Here is a 16,588-nt window from a genome sequence, read left to right as displayed (position 1 = left end):
AAAAAAAAAAAAAAAAAAAAGGAAATGGCTTGCCCTGAGATCCCTTATGAGTATATGGAAGTTTTCCTTCTGTGGTGGATATGAAATGTCAGCTTAAAGCAACCAGGTCTTCAAAAGTGTTATGTAGAATTCCTGAGCAAGCACTGAAGTGTTTTAACTGAAAAGTCCTTGTGTCCAGTAAAGAAGAGGTGAAAGGGGGACTTTGGGCTGTGGGATGGGAAGAAGATGACAGCAGAAGTGAAGGGAGTTGAACAAAAGAGCTGAGCAGGAACACAGGCCTGATGAGAGCCGTAGCTTGGTGCAGGAGAGTCAGCCAGGACCAGAAACCAGACAAAAACTGCAACTTCCACCTTGGGAGCCAGAATATCTAGTGTGAAACCAGAGAGTACAGAGAGCCAGGGCAGAGTGAGAGCACTGGGCTGGATGAGGATGAGACAGCGGGGATTGTGATGAGTGCCTGCTGCGTACCAGGCACATAAGATCTGTCTCAAGCTTGGAGCTGTACTTACCTGTGTGCCCCTCATTGCCAGCCTGCATTCAGTTTGAACACTTGTAAATTCTTTGTTACTATGGTCTCATGGTCTTTGACCAAGGAGGGTTCAGGAGGTAAGAAGACGCATATGTTTCTAAGACCAGGAAGATGTCTTAACTGCAGTTAATGCAAGAGAGGCTAGACTGCCTCAGAAGGACCCTGGCACGTGCTGATCCCTGAGAAGATTTGAAAGCCAGCCCAGGAACTGTCTGTAATTCACTGTTGTCTTGCTCTCTACTCACATGGCTGTGAGCTCTGGCCTCAGGGCTGGGCTCACATCTTTTCAGCTTTTTTTTTGAATTCTCCTTTGACAGAGTGTCTCAGAGAAAACATTACTACATGCTACAGGAGTGGGAGGTTTCATGGATTACCTGTGGGCCTCTGGCAACTGGACTAACGATTCCAGGCCCACAGTTTGGGGCCCACACACTTGAAATCTGAAGATGAATGCTTGATCCTCCTCTGAAGGACGGTTAAGCCTCTGTTAGTTGATTACAAATGTTCCAGATACAAATCTTTAGGGTGGGAACTCTGTGAACAACAAAAACAGCCACAGAAAAACTCCGTGAAAAGCCTCACCTTCATTCATTACTCACCTTTGTGAATTTTGAGGACTTAATGAGACATTTTAAATAAAGAAAGGAATTAAAGGCTGAGGATATGTTGGACTGGCTTAAATTGGGCAATGGGAAACATAAGGTGCCCTTTCAGGGTATTATTCACCCTATAAAAACAAAATGTATTTGTTCGCAGTAAACATGTCAGAACAGCAGCTCTATAGAACAAGTGTAGGCTGGTGGCTGTCCAATCTGCCAATTTTCAGATAAAAGACCAGCATCTGGCCGGGCGCGGTGGCTCACGCCTGCAATCCCAACACTTTGGGAGGCTAAGGAGGGCAGATCATGAGGTCAGGAGATCAAGATCATCCTGGCTAACATGGTGAAGCACCGTCTCCACTAAAATACAAAAAAATTAGCTGTGCATGGTAGCACGTACCTGTAGTCCCAGCTACTTGAGGCTGAGTCAGAGAGTTGATTGAACCTGGGAGGGGAAGGTTGCAGTGAGCCGCGATCGTGCCTCTGCACTCCAGCCTGGCGACAGAGCTAGGTTCCAAAAACAAAACCAAACCAGGATGTGATAAGTGACAAATGACCATGAGAACATTTGCAGTGGGATCTTTTCTGATTTATCATTTCAGCATCAAACATGTAAATATATCAATCAGATGTTAAGACAACTGCTGTTCTCACAATGGATTTACAATATTTATCAAAAAGAGGAAAAAGTTCTGTTCGATGGCAACCCTAAAACCACTGAAAGTCCATGACCTGTCAAACAGAAAGCAGGCCTAGTGCTTGTGAGTAGGGTTGCTGCAAAGTGAGGTCAAATCCCTGAACTATATGTAAAAATATTTCCATCCTCTTCATAAGCAAATCCTATCTCCTCTCCATGCGCCCGTTAATGAATCTATAAAAAGAGAGAATTATCCAGTGTGTCCCCCACCTCAATATTCTGCATATTACTCCTTCATGATTTTTGCAATATGATGATAGCATTGTATCTGTAATATTATTTATTGAATGTATTTTTAAAAATCAACTCACCATGTTTTACCTAGACTATTTTTGTATAAAATTTGTTATTAACTAATTTTTTGTTTTGTTTTCTTTCTTTTTTTTTTTTTTTTTAAAGACAGAGTCTGGAAAAAAAAAAGAGACCAGGTGGAGTACCATGGTGCAATCTCAGCTCACCACAGCCTTGACCTCCCAGACTCAAGAATCCTCCCACCTTAGCCACTTAGCTGTCCGAGTAGTTGGACTACAAGTTCTCACCACCACACCCAGCTAATTTTTATATTTTTTTGTAGAGATGGGGTTCTGACGTGTTGCCCAGGCTGGTCTCATAACTCCTAGGCTCAAGCAATCTGCCTTCCTCGGCCTCCCAAAGCGCTGGGATTACAGGTATGAGCTACCACACCTGGCTGGCCTTCTTTCTTTTCTACTTTCTTTTTCTTTCTCTCTTTCTCTTTTTCTTTCTCTCTTTTCCTTCCTTCTTTCCCTTTCATCCACCCTCTCTTCTTTTGTCCTTTATTCCTTCCTTCCTTCCTTATTTCCATCTTTCTGTCTTTCAACAGGGGTCTTGCTTTGTCACAGGCAGGAATGCAGTGGAGCAATCACAGATCACTGCAGCCATGACCTGCCAGGCTCAGGCAATCCTCCCACTTCAGCCTCCTGAGTAGCTGGAGCTACAGGCATGCACCACCATCCCTGGCTGATTTTTTAACTTTTTGTAGAGACAGGGTTTCGCCATGTTGCCCAGGCTGATCTTGAGCTCTTGGGGGCTCAAGTAATCCTCCTGCCTCGGCCTCCCAAAGTTCTGGGATTACAGGCATGAGCCACCACACCTGGCCAATACATAATTACTAAAAGAAGAAAAATGTTGACTTGCTTTTTAAAAAGAGCTAAAGGGTCTTGTGTAATCATTAGCAGTCTGCAGAACACATATTGGAAAACACTGCCTGGCTCTATGGAGGTGCTAGATGTGAGTGAATCTTTACAAAACCTGCCCAATTTATCTGTGGAAGAGGACTGTTGTTTCCAATATTCTCACTAATTGGCTGATTAATCCTGAGTTAGTCACTTTACCTCCTACAACTTCACTTCCTTATCTGAGGAAGTTGGGCTAAATAATTTCTTTCTGTCTCTAACTATTTGTGATTTTCCAAGATTCTGCTTGCAGGGCTGGGCATCCCGGCAGGAGATGATGCCCAGAGCTGTGTAGCTATGAATACAGGTCAGTTCCCTGTCTCCAGCCCGTGACATACTTAATCTTCCTGGGAATTTTGCTTTTCCTTTCCTTAACTGTGTTAGGGAATACCCCTCTCAGCTAGCGTATGAAAGAATCTTCCTTTCTCTAGTTTGGGTGAGTTGCAGTGAGGAAAAAAGGCAAATGGGAAAAAGGAATTTGTTGGGTTGCTTTGAAGGACTGCTGGTTTAACCCCTTCTCTCATCTCCTCATTTAACACCCCAACTACTCTGGAATGATCTTGGGGAAGAGAAAAACCTAATTTGATTGCTCCACACCTAGGAGCCCAGAGATGATGCATAATGAGAATAATAATGCATAGTTAATAATGTGTCACCAGTCTAACACGGTAATGGCAAGCCAGCTACTATCACTATGCCTTTATTTCCTCATTTGTAAAAGGAGTTTGAGCCAGATTTTTTTCTTTATTTAAAATTTTAATTTATTATGCTTTTTTTTAATTTTTAGAAATGAGGTCTCACTATGTTGCCCAGGCTGGAGAGCAGCGGCTATTCACAGACATGATCATGGCACACTACAGCCATGAACTTCTGGGCTCAAGCGATCCTTCCTCCTTAGCCTCCCGAGTAGCTGGGACTGCAGGTGTACACCACTGTGCCTGGCCTGAAACAAATGATTTGTGAAACTTCTACCATCTTTAATGTTCTTTGATTGCATGATCTCAATTCATTTTTTTAAAACAAAAAGTGCTAAATTTTAAATTTAAAAAGTTGTAAATTTTTAATCCCTTCTAACCTGCCTGTATTAGAAGACAAGAATAGGGCTGGGCACGATGGCTCATGCCTATAATACCAGCACTTTGGGAAGCCAAAGTGAGTGAATAACTTGAGGTCAGGGGTTCAAGACCAGCCTAGTCAAACATGGTGAAACCTTGTCTCTACTAAAATTACAAAAAATTAGCTGGGTGTGGTGGTGTGTGCCTGTAACCCAGCTATTCAGGAGGCTGAGGCAGAAGAATCGCGTAAACCCGGGAGGCAGAAATTCGCAGTAAGCCAAGATTGTGCCACTGCACTTCAGCCTGGGTGACAGAGTGAGACTCCATCTAAAAAAAAAAAAAAAAAAAAAAAAAAAAAAAAAAAACAAGAATAAAGTTATCTTTTAGGATAATCATCTATCAAATTTTTACATGTATATTTTTTGTAAGTTTTCAGAACTGTGCAACAGTCTGTGGTGCAACTGAATCTAAATGTTGCATGACTGCAGTAATTCATTATTTCATCCATTTTCTTGGTCATTCTCTCTTCAAACAGGCATTATGTACCTAATATGTACCAGATAGTAGAGTATAGTGATTTAGTGTATAGCCCTGGAAGCAAAATAGCTTGCGATTGAATCCTATTTTCTTTCTTTTTTTTTTTTTTTAATTGTACTTTAGGTTCTGGAGTACATGTGCAGATCATGCAGGATTGTTGCAGAGGCACATACATGGCAAGGTGGTTTGCTGCCTCCATCCCCCCATCACCTATATCTGGTATTTCTCCCCACATTACCTCTCCTCATGCTCCCCACCCCCTGCCGTCCCTCCCCTAGCCCCCCCACCCTGCAAATGACCCCAGTATGCAATGCTCCCCTCCTTGTGTCCACATGTTCTCATTGTTCAACACCCACCTATGAGTGAGAACATGTGGTATTTGCTTTTCTGTTCTTGTGCCAATTTTCTGAGAATGATGGTTTCCAGATTCATCCACGTCCCTATGAAGGACACGAACTCATTGTTTTTTTATGGCTGTGTAGTATTCCACGGTGTATATGTGCCACATTTTCTTCATCCAGTCTGTTGTTGATGGACATTTGGGTTGGTTCCAAGTCTTTGCTATTGTGAACACTGCCACAATGAACATACGTGTGTATGTGTCTTTATAATAGAATGATTTATAATCCTTTGAGTATACAACCAGTAATGGGATTGCTGGTTCAAATTATATTTCTATTTCTAGATCCTTAAGGAGTCGCCCTTCTGGCTTCCATAATGGTTGCACTAATTTACACTCCCACCAACAGTGTAAAAGTGTTCCTATTTTTCCACATCATCTGTTGTCTCCAAATTTTTTAATGATCGCCATTCTAACTGACGTGAGATGGTATCTCAATGTGGTTTTGATTTGCATTTCTCTGATGACCAGTAATGATGAACATTTTTTCATATGTTCATTGGACTCATATATGTCTTCTTTTGAAAAGTGGCTGTTCATATCCTTCACCCACTTTTGAATGGGTTTGTTTCTTTTTTGTAAATCTGTTTTAGTTATTTGTAGATTCTGGATAATGTCCTTTGTCAGATGGGTAGATTGCAAAAATTTTTTCCCATTCTGTTGGTTGCCAGTTCACTCTAATGATTGTTTCTTTTGCCGTACAGAAGCTCTGAAGTTTAATTAGATCTCATTTGTCCATTTTGGCTTTTGTTGCCAATGCTTTTGGTGTTTTAGTCATAAAGTCCTTACCTATGCCTATATCCTGAATGGTTTTGCCTAGGTTTTCTAGGGCTTTTATTGTGTTAGGTCTTATGTTTAGATCTTTTTTTTTTTTTTTTTTTTTTTTTTTTTTTTGTTTTTTTTTTTTTTTTTTTTTTTTTTTTTTTTTTTTTTTTTTTTTTTTTTTGAGATGGAGTTTTGCTCTTGTTACCCAGGCTGAAGTGCAATGGTGCGATCTCAGCTCACCACAACCTCCGCCTCCTGGGTTCAGGCAATTCTCCTGCCTCAGCCTCCCGAGTAGCTGGGACTACAGGCGCGTGCCACCATGCCCAGCTAATTTTTTGTATTTTTAGCAGAGATGGGGTTTCACCTTGTTGACCAGGATGGTCTCGATCTCTTGACCTCGTGATCCACCCGCCTTGGCCTCCCAAAGTGCTGGGATTACAGGCGTGAGCCACCGCACCCGGCCTTATGTTTAGATCTTTAATCCATCTGGAGTTAATTTTAGTGTAAGGTGTCAGGAAGTGGTCCAGTTTCAGCTTTCTGCACATTGCTAGCCAGTTTTCCCAACACCATTTATTAAACACACCATTTATTAAGTAGGGAATCCTTTCCCCATTGCTTGTTTTTGTCAGGTTTGTCAAAGATCAGAGGTTGTAGATGTGTGGTGTTGCTTCTGAGGCCTCTGTTCTGTTCCATTGGTCTATGTCTCTGTTTTGCTACCAGTACCATGCTGTTTTGATTACTGTGGCCTTGTAGTATAGTTTGAAGTCAGGCAGCATGTTGCCTCCAGCTTTGTTCTTTTTGCTTAGGATTGTTTTGGCTATACGGGCTCTCTTTTGGTTCCATATGAAATTTAAAGTGGTTTTATCCAGTTCTGTGAAGGTCATTGGTAGCCCGATGAGGATAGTGTTGAATCTATAAATTTCTTTGGGCAATATGGTCATTTTCACGATATTGATTCTTCCCAGCCATGAGCATGGAATACTCTTCTGTTTGTGTCAGTTCTCCTTGAAGCGGTCTTTTACATCCTTTGTTAGCTGTATTCCTAGGTTGAATGCCATTTTCACTACACATCAGCTCTATGACCTTAGATAAGTGACTTCACCTCTGTAAGCCTTCTTTTTTTTTTTTTCCTTTATCTATAAGCCAAAAGTGACAATAGCATTGATCATAACTATGGCTATTGAAGACTAAAAGAGATAGCAAATGTTCAGAACTTGACTGGGCATTTGACTTTCCACCTGTTGTCTCTTTTATCTTCTAGCAAGCACTCAATAAATGGTAACTGTTATCTAATCATCTTCATCACCTTCGTTGTGCCCCCTTCCTTCCAAATTACTTCCATATGTGGAAGTCCTCATCACACTACCTAAGAACGTGCCTGTATTTGGAGATCTGGAGATAGGGCCTTTAAAGAGGTAATTAAGGTAAAATGCAGTCGAGTAGGTCAATCCTCATCCAGTCTGACTGATGTCCACATAAAAAGAGGAGATGAGGACACAGACGCACACAGACAGAAGACCATGTGACGAACACATGGGAAAGACTGCCATCTACAAGCAAAGGGGAGGGGCCTCAGAATGAAATCAGTCCTGCCGATGTGCTGGTCTTGAACTTTTAGCCTCCAGAGCTGTGAAAAGATTAATTTGTTGTTGAAGCCACCCAGTCTATTGTGTTTGCTACAGCAGCCCTAGCAAACTTGTACACTCATCATCCTCATCAGGATGTGCTGGGATTCAGACGATGATGACATCAACTCTTCTTCAGTGAACTCACATCTAAAAGGAGGAGACAAGCACATAGGTCCATGTATTTTACAGCACGGGGTGATACAGATGAAAATAGAAGTCTGAACCATGAGAGTACAGGAGGGAAGATGCTCTACGATGTGGGGGAGTGCCCAAAGGAAAGTAAAGGAGAAAAAAGTAAACGGTTATAAAAAATGCTAGGTCTGAAAAGATCAAGAAAGGTCATTTGGCAGATAAGATATGACAGGCATTGTAGTCAAGGGGACAGCACAAGGGGAATGCGTGTGTGATGAGGACATTCTTCAGAATTTGTTATTTAGGAATCATTTGTCTTGTAACGTAAGTTGGGATTTTACCTGTTTGTGATGGAGAGAAAGTAGAACCTAAGCAAAGCCAAGTGAAATGCCATTAACCAGCTGGATAAGCTGCTGCCCAAACATCCGTTTCTAACTTAAGGATAGCACAAAAAGAGAAATTCCCATTTCAGCCCAACAGAAACACTTAGCAAGCTTGGGGTTTGTTTTTTGTTGTTTGGAGGCTAAGGTAACATGACCCCTCAGCTTTAGTTCAGAAGGGTTGAGAAGACAATAGGAGTGGAGGAGAAATAACCTAGTTCAGAGGAGGTAGTTAAAGTGTAATCCATCTCCTTTGGTGTGTATATATATACATATATGTGACAATTTATATACGTAAAATATGATTATAACTCCTTCATATAAAACCCTCATAATATATTTTAAGAACTGCCTTTAAATGAAGCAGAATAAGCAACGTGGGGAACTGATGTTATTCTCCGCCTGCTTCAAGGATTGCTGGGGATTAATGAGCTAATGTCTGTAAAGCTCTCTAGCGATGTAGAAGAAAAAACTCAAAAACAAGGACGCACTATTATCTCCTCCTCCACTCACTGCAAGCTAGAAGACAGAACACACAAAAGAAAATCTGCCTCAGCTTAATATTTTTAATATAACAAAAATGATTAGCTGGGTGAAGTGGCACTTGCCTGTAGCCCCAGCTACTCAGGAGGCTGAGGTGGGAGGATCGCTTGAGCCCAGGAGTTCTGGGCTGTAGTGCGCTATGCCGATCGGGTGTCTGCACTAAGTTCGGCATCAATATGGTGACCTCCCGGGAGCAGGGGACCACCAGGTTGCCTAAGGAGGAGTGAACCGGCCCAGGTCAGAAACAGAGCAGGTCAAAACTCCTGTGCTGATCAGTAGTGGGATTGCGCCTGTGAATAGCCACTGCACTCCAGCCTGGGCAACATAGTGAGACCCCGATCTCTAAAAAAAAAAAAAAAAAAAAAGATTCACATTTTTTTAAAAAACCAAAAAAAAAAAAAAATCCTCCATTTTACTGATATGGCAACTTTTATTGCTCCATAGTTCTTTCATTTTTACTCTTCTTTTTTGTTTTAAGAGACAAGGTCTTGCCCTGTTGCCCAGGCTGGAATGCAGTGTAGTGGCTCGATCATGACTCACTGCAGTCTCGAACTCCAAGGCTCAAGCAATCCTCCCACTCGCCTCAGCCTCCCAAAGTGCTGGGATTACAGATGTGAGACATCATGGCTGCCTACATTTTTAAATTTTTTTTTGTAGAGACAGGGTCTCACTTTGTTGCCCAGACTGGTCTTGAACTCCTGACTTCAAGTGATCCTCCTGCCTTAGCCTCCCGAGGTACCAGGATTACAGGCATGAGCCATTGTACCCAGCCCTCATTTTTATTCTGATTCATTCATGGTTGTAATCATTTATGTACTTTGCATTTTAAGTACTTATGGATTTTGCTGGATTTTGCCTTAACTTTTTTGTTTTTACTTAACATATCACACAATTTCATTGAGTTGCCATACAATCCTTATAACAATTTTCAAAGTGTTATGTGGAAGTATAATTTACATGCTGTAAAAGTTGCCTTAGTGTTTAATTCAGTGACTTTTTGTAAATTTATAGAGTTGTTCAAACATAACTAAAATCCAGTTTTAGAACATTTCCATCAGCCCCAAAACTGCCTCGTGTCCTCTTGGAATTTCCAGTCTCACCTACCTGCCCCAGGCAAACACTGATCTGTTCTCTGTTTTACAGATTTGCATTTCCCAGAAGTTCTATGTAAATGACTTTCTGGCTTATTTCACTTGGCAAAATCTTTTTGAGGTCCATCCATGTGGTACTATGTATCAGTAGTTTTTGCTCTTTTTTGTTGCTGAATAATATTCCATTATATGAATTAACACACTTTGTTTATCCAGTCTCTGGGTGATGGACATTTGGATTGTTCCAGGTGCATGGCTATTATTCATAATGCTGTCATGAACAGATGTCTTTGTGTGGACATATGCTTTCATTTCTCTTGGCCAGATAACTAGGAGTGGAAATGGCTGCTGGCAACTCTGCTTAACCTTTTAAAGAAACTACTGACTTGTTTTCCTAGGTGGCTATACCATTTGACAGTCTCACCAACTATGTCAGGAGTTTCCAGTTTCTGCACATCCTCTCCAGCTCTTGCTATTGTCTATTTTTAAAATTATAGACTTTAAAGTGGGTTCAGTTTCCATTTCCCTAATAATTAATGACGTTGAACATCTGTTTGTGCACCTATTAGAGTTTCATGTATCTTCTTTGGTGAAATGTCTATTCCAGTCTTTCATCTTTTTTTTTGAGATGGAGTCTCACTCTGTCACCCAAGCTGGAGTGTAGTGACACAATCTCGGCTCACCACAACCTCCGCCTCCTGGGTTCAAGTGATTCTTCTGCCTCAGCCTCCTGAGTAGCTGGTACTACAGGCACGTGCCACCATGCCTGGCTAATTTTTGTATGTTTCAGTAGAAATGGGTTTTCACCATATTGGACAGGCTTGTCTCAAACTCCTGACCTCGTGATCTGCCTAACTTAGCCTCCCAAAGTGCTGGGATTACAAACATGAGCCACCACCCCCGACTTTTTTTTTTTTTTTTTTTTTTTTTTCCGGGGCCCCCCCTTCTTTCTTTTTTTTCTTTTTTCTTCTTCCCCCCCCCGCCCCTCTTTTTTTTTTTTTTTTTTTTTTTTTTGAGACAGGGTCTCACTCTGTCTCTCAGACTGAAGTGCAGTGGTGCCATCTTGGCTCACTGCAGTCTTGACCTGCCAGTCTCAAACGATACTTCCACCTCAACCTCCTGAGTAGCTGCGACTACAGGTGTGTGCCACCACGCCCAGGTGATTTTGTTGTTGTTGTTGTTTTGTACAGATGGGGCTTCACCATGTTGCCCAGGCTGTTTTGTCATTTTAAAATTAGATATCTTGTTTTGTTATTGAGTTATAAGTTGTGCCAGGCAATGCTAAGTGCTTTATAGCCATTATATCACTGACTCTTCACAACTACTCTTAGGGTATATATGATCGTCTTCATTGGACATATGAGGAAACTGAGTTAAATAGTTCAACCTATAATGATCATTGCTTAGCAGAGCCAAAATTGTAGCCTGGGAAGTTTTCCTGTCTTGCTGCTGAAATACCTCTTCACTCTCTTGAGCAGTATTCACTCACCGGAAGGAGTAACTGGGATGGGGGAGTTCACCGATCTGTTTCTCTAGTCTTCACCAGGTGTATTCATCTTCTCTGCACACCTTTATCAATGCTTTCATTATATTTCATAATAAGTACACAGGGACTTGTAGACTGAGGTGATTGATTTTATAGGCCTAAAAACTGTTAGGAAGGTAATAGAAACTGCCAAAAAGTGAAAGATTAACCACTAAAGGAACCCAGAAAATGATTCTCACTCTTTAATTAATGTCTCCTAGCCTTCATCAGTCTCTTACAGGTGACTATGGAACAGAAAAAAAGCTTTCTATTTTTGTTTCATCTTTTTGTGTTGAATGTGCAGATTCGTTTGAAGTCTTTCCAGGACACTCAGGGCGGGGCTTCTGTGCTCTCCTGAAACATCCTCACTATGTATTTTTCATACAGTCCTTCCTACTCCATAACTCTCAAGCCTGGTAAACCAAGGATGCAGCAACTCCTGCTCCCTTGACCTCGCAGTGTGGACTGAGCCGAAGGCCTCGGGACAGGTGACGGAGCCCACAGCCAGGTGCTGGGGGTGCTGTGGTTCAAAAAAAGTGGGCACCTCTGCAGCATTGAGGGTGCTGTTGTTCACAACCAGGCAGGTACCTCTGCAGCGGAGGAGACATTGGCATCACTGTCCTTCTTGGCTCAAAGGAGCATCCAGGGACAAAGCAGCAGGAGCCTTGCCCGGGGGCCTGCAGCTTAATGTAATGGAGACAGTCCGAGCTGAGAGGAATGGAGACACAGTTTCTGAGCTCTGCCCAGCAGGCCCCACGCAGGTGGCCCTGGCCAGGAGAGTTTGGGCATCTGCTTTGTCTAGGTGGGAATTTGGGCTGCCTGGCCCAGGACTCAGCCCGCTCTCAGTCAAAAGCTGGCATTGATGTGGGCAGCAGGTCCAGTTTCATTCCAGGGCTGCACCCTGAAACAGCACAAGCCTAAAAGTAGTTCTTCCTTCCCTGGGGAGATGCTGAGTGCACAGACAAAAGCCTCATCGTCTTTCCAGCCACCTGCAGCCAGAACTAACCCTGCACTCCAGGCAATCGTTCAAATGTTTTCTTCTGCCCAGAATGACCTTCCCACCTTCATATCTGCCATTCTTCCAAGTGCAGCTCAAAACCCTTCTAAGTCATTCACGCCACATGATTGTTTGCTAGGCCCACTTGCCAACCTGGGAAACTGCCTTAGGGCTCCCCGGTAAGAATCAGCTCTCCCTCGCCAGTGCTCTTAGCAGCTTGTTACTGCCAGCTAATGCTCTGAGGCTGAACTCGAGAGTTTCTTCTGCTGCTCTGGATTCTGAGCTTCTAGCTTCCAACCCCCGGCTCAGCCAGCAGCTTCTGACTTCCTGTTTCTCACTTACATACAAGACTCTTGTTTTGTTTTGTTTTACTCAGCATGTTTATTAATAGTCCCTATAACCAGTGCTTCTTGGCATACACTTGGTTAACGGGTGTAACCCCAGCCTGGAGATCTGGCTTGGATCCCGATTGTTCCCTTGACTCAGAGCTTGGTTTTAGTTGTATTACCCCAGGAGGAATCTCAGCTATGACCATCTCAGCCAAAGAACCTCAGCAGCAAGTATGCCTTCTGTGCCTTACATATAGTTATATATTTTAGTTGTAACTCCTTTTGCTATATACAAAATTATCTTATAATGGAGGAGGTGTGGTTGTGATGGTTGGACGTGGCTGTGTGTGGGGAATAGATATCTCTGGTCTCCTGGGAAATGTGGTCCTTCGGGGTGCTGAGTGTGAGGAGCAGGGCCTGGATGCAGCTGGTGACCAGCTCTCAAAGCTGGTCAAGAGGGCAGGGCAGGGAAGAGCAGGCGGACCCCTTGCCCTCATCATAGCCTCTGATGCTGTTGCCCATCATGCCTTCTGAAGCCCCTTCTGCCTCAATTCTCTTCCCATGTCTCCATTCCTTCTCAGCCTCCTTGGGCGGCATCCTCTTTTCCTACTCACATTTTTTTTTTTTTTTTTTCCTGAGGTGGAGTCTTGCTTCGTTGCCCAGGCTGGTGTGCAGTAGTATGATCTCAGCTCACTGCAACATCTGCCTCCTGGGTTCAAGCCATTCTCCTGCCTCAGCCTCCAGAGTAGCTGGAACTACAGGCGCACATCACCATACCCGGCTAATTTTTGTATTTTTAGTAGAGAGAGGGTTTCACTATGTTGGTCTGGATGGTCTCGAACTCCTGACCTCAAGTGATCCACCCACCTCGGCCTCTCAAAGTGCTGGGATTACAGGCATGAACCACAGTTCCCAGTCTCTACTCACTTCTTTTAGAGGTGTTCCCTAGCATTCCTTTCCTTCATTGGCCCACTCTGTGATCTCAGTCCATCTCATAAATTAACTTCCACATATAGTTGAGGATTCTCAAATCAACCTCCAGCTTAGACCTGTCCTGGAGCTCCAGACCCATAGATAATCACCTGTGTCCTATTCCTCCTTGAGAACAAATGTGACCAAATAATCCAGTTCTCATCTGTTAGAGATGGACTATGGGGAGTGAGGACGGAATGATGTGTTGACTCATCCGTTCGCTCACCCATCTATTCAGCTATGTCTGCTGGATGCTGAGTACAGGGTTAGGCACCAGGAACACAAAAAGGAGTGAGGCATGGTGTCATTGTCACAGAGCCCAGGTCCATGTGGCACATGAGAGATGACATATAATACAATATGCTAAGCATAATGCTTAACAGATCTAAACACAGTGAAAAAGTACCCGGTGGTGAGAATTTCTCACTCTGCCTATAGAAAACTTCACGGACAAAGTGCTTGGAGAAGTTCCTGGAGATCTCTGGATTTTTATACATGTGGACATTCAAGCATATATAGATAAGTGTTCAGTAAGTATATAGCAAGTGTGGTGGCCGTGCGCAGTGGCTCACACCTGTAATCCTAACACTTTGGGAAGCCAAGGTGACCAGATCACTTGAGGTCAGGAGTTTGAGACCAGCCTGGCCAACATGGTGAAAACTGGACTCTATTAAAAATACAAAAATCAGCCAGGCATGGTGGCTCACGCCTTTAGTCCCAGCTACTCGGGAGGCTGAGGCAAGAGAATAGCTTAAACCCAGGAGGCGGAGGCTAAAGCGAGTGGAGATCGCGCCACTGCACTCCAGCCTAGAGTAAGGCTCTGTCTCAAAAAATATATATGTGTATATAGCAAGTGTGAGAATGGAAGCCAGTAGCCAGTGCTAAAGATGATGGATTAAGAAGGAAGAAGGAGGCCAGGGTCATTTCTGATATTATGGGGCTGCCAGGCTGACCCTGAACTCCATATTTCTTTTATATGAGCGAAAGGCAGACCGTTCTCTTTCAAAGGCTTCTGTTAACACTTTCCTTGCTGCCTAACAAAATTCTTTTTTTTTTTTGAGACGGAGTTTCGCTCTTGTTACCCAGGCTGGAGTGCAATGGCGCGATCTCGGCTCACTGCAACCTCCGTCTCCTGTGTTCAGGCAATTCTCCTGCCTCAGCCTCCTGAGTAGCTGGGATTACAGGCGTGCGCCACCATGCCCAGCTAATTTTTGTATTTTTAGTAGAGATGGGGTTTCACCATGTTGACCAGGATGGTCTCGATCTCTTGACCTTGTGATCCACCCACCTCGGCCTCCCAAAGTGCTGGGATTACAAGCGTGAGCCACCGCGCCCGGCCTACAAAATTCTTAAGTAATATGTAAAAGAGCCTTAGAGATCAACTGGTCCTGGTTAGCAGTAGCACTCTCAATCTGAAACCTGTTACTATAAAATCGTAGGTGCCCTGCTAGTTGAAGTTAGGAATGAGTCTCTCATGAACCTTCCTATCTGTGGCTGCCATGGAACACTTCTGCAGATTCTTAAGTCTCCTGGAAACAACTCTGCAAATCATCACAGCCTCTTTTTTTTTTAATAGCTGAGAAAATAAAAGGTATGAGAGATCAAATAATTGGCCCAAGGTCACAGAGGTGGATTATGCTAAGGCTAAAACCAGATTAAGTTCTCACAGTGCTGTCCACTGTTTGCTTTTCTTTCCCTCTAGGACCCTGATATGGGGAGCCTAGAAGGGACAGAGCGAAGTGCTAAGGAAGAATGGAGGTTTGAACTCTGAAGTGTAGAAAGTGAAAGGGCAGAAAAACAGGAGGGATGAAGACAGAGGAAAAACACTACAGCTGTGATGTTGAGGCCGTCCATCGATTAGCTGGCTCTGTGTCCAGGGCTACCTGAGGATGCCGAGAAATCGTGGTCCTCAAATACTGCCTTGTAACTGACTTTATTATCCCTGCTCTGGTAGGTTTTCTTTCCTAATGTGAAGATGGTTCTGCAATCGATCAACCAGTCTGCAGCTTCTAAGAATCACATAGGGGTGCTCAGCACTGTATGAAATGTACAGATATAAAGGAGTAACAAAGACAGCTCTTTCCAGGAGAGGTTGCTCTGGGGAGGTTGCCCAGCTTACGATATCCTCTTAGCTTCCCACCCTACACTCATACACAAGAAGTTGGTTCCTCGCAGTCATGCTGATCAAATGCATGGCAGGGGCAGTCATGACCCTGCACCCTGGGCCCAGTCGACTGGACTACAGATGTCCGTTTGACCCACTGATAACCAATCAGAGCCTATTCCCAGGGAGTGTGTGGGTGGGGTTGATGGGAGGAAAGGATGACAGAAGAGGAATAGGAAGAATGAAAGAAGAGGAATAGGAAGGAGAAGGAGGAGAAGAAGACGGAGAAAAAGAAAAGAAGGGAGAAGGAGAAAAAGAGGAATAGAATGAGGAAAAGGAGAAGCAGAGAGAGGAGAGAAGAGTAGAGGAGATGAGAGATAGCAAGATGGTGAGACCAAGGTAAAACCACAGAGATTTAGTTGGCAATCTTCTGTCTTCTACATGTAATGCACACCAGAGAAAGCAGAAACCCTGGAAGAGAATGGAATGGATACTTGTAGAGAACCACAGAGAGAAACAGGGAGATTATCCTCAGCATTCCAGGCAGCAGATTCCCAATCCTCCTGGAACATCCTCCCCAGGACACACCCACGTGCCATCACCTGGCCTCTACCTACCCCTCCTCCCATCTCTCCCCCACCCTGCGGACTCTCAGCCTTGCAGCACTGCTGCAGGTTCCTCCACCCACGTAGCTCTGTTTCTCTCTTTTATTTGCTCGGATGCTCCTCACCCATGTAGCTCTGTTACTCTCTTTCATTTGCTTGAATGCTCCTGCCCCTTTTCTGTTAGGCTACTCTGGCTCATCCTTCAAGGCCCAATGCAGGCATAATCTCATCCAGGGAGCCCTCACAGTTGTTGAAGGCTCCCTTTGTGGTCTCTAACACTCTGCACTTACTGGATTCCACTGAAATGATATACATCTGTGTTCCTCTCTCCCACTTTGCTCTGACTGATGTGCCGGGCACAGGCTAGATGCTTCACAGATCCTAATTTGAAGCTCAAATTGCCTCCTCTGCTCCCAAGAGTAGGGTCTATAGAGTAGCCCCAGTCAACTAGACTTCAGAAGTGCTTCGCTTCAGCAGGTGTCTCCGCCCTCTCAGCGTTGGCCTGAC

Source organism: Cebus imitator, unplaced genomic scaffold, assembly GCF_001604975.1.
Source record: "Cebus imitator isolate Cc_AM_T3 unplaced genomic scaffold, Cebus_imitator-1.0 Scaffold56, whole genome shotgun sequence".
NCBI classification, from domain to species: Eukaryota; Metazoa; Chordata; class Mammalia; order Primates; family Cebidae; genus Cebus; species Cebus imitator.
Note: the sequence above shows the minus strand (reverse complement) of the source record.